The following is a 796-nucleotide window of genomic DNA, read 5'->3' on the forward strand; positions in this document are numbered from 1 at the left end:
AAACACATTAGTAGAATAAATCAAAGCATTTAAACTTAGTGTGTTTAGAATATGTATTTTAATTTATATTTAAACAATTTTGTCAAATCAAAATTATGTGGAAAGGTGTTTCAACAAATTCCACATGGTGTCTGCGGATAAGGCAATTATTGCTGACACCATGTTTTACGCCTCGCGTAAGGGATGATACGCCCCGCGTAAAGGATGACACGCCCCGCGTATTTGAGTAGATTTTTGCTCCTTGCTCGTACCTGAAATACAAATCTTAAGAGCCGAGTTAGCTTGACGTTTTTATTTCCTAAACTAATCAAAAACACGGAAAATTAACTAAAGGTACGAAATTTATTCTTATTTCTTTATTTTATCAATACGCTTTATTTTTGTAATTAAACTTATTTATTTCTTCTAAAATTAAACCGTAAATCACGCTAAAAGATAAGGACGAAACGCCCCTATCAGGGTTACCTAACGAAAATCCTAACACCCATTTAACAAAATTCCTTGAAATTTGTGACACTTTTAAAATCCCAGATGTGACTGCAGAAGCAATCAAACTTCGCCTCTTTCCTTTCACTTTGAAGGATAGAGCCAAAGAATGGTTAACTTCCATGCCAGCCGCAACTTTTGCCACTTGGGAACAATTAGCCCAAGCATTTTTATCAAAATATTTTCCTTTAGCAAAAACCGCAAGAGTCATAAAAGAGTTAACATCTTTTTCTCAAAATGATAATGAGACTCTTTATGAGACTTGGGAACGTTTTATAGAACTTCAACGTTTATGCCCACACCACCAATT

The 796-nt window shown here is 34.4% G+C and overlaps 1 non-coding gene across 1 annotated transcript; it reads right to left on the minus strand.

Annotated features, from left to right (window-relative positions):
• Nucleotides 1-689: 689 nt before the first annotated feature.
• Nucleotides 690-796, minus strand: LOC136225217 (small nucleolar RNA R71). Its single transcript, XR_010686943.1, has one exon. It is a non-coding gene; the product is annotated as a small nucleolar RNA R71 (small nucleolar RNA).

This window comes from Euphorbia lathyris, chromosome 3 (genome assembly GCF_963576675.1).
Source record: "Euphorbia lathyris chromosome 3, ddEupLath1.1, whole genome shotgun sequence".
NCBI classification, from domain to species: domain Eukaryota; kingdom Viridiplantae; phylum Streptophyta; class Magnoliopsida; order Malpighiales; family Euphorbiaceae; genus Euphorbia; species Euphorbia lathyris.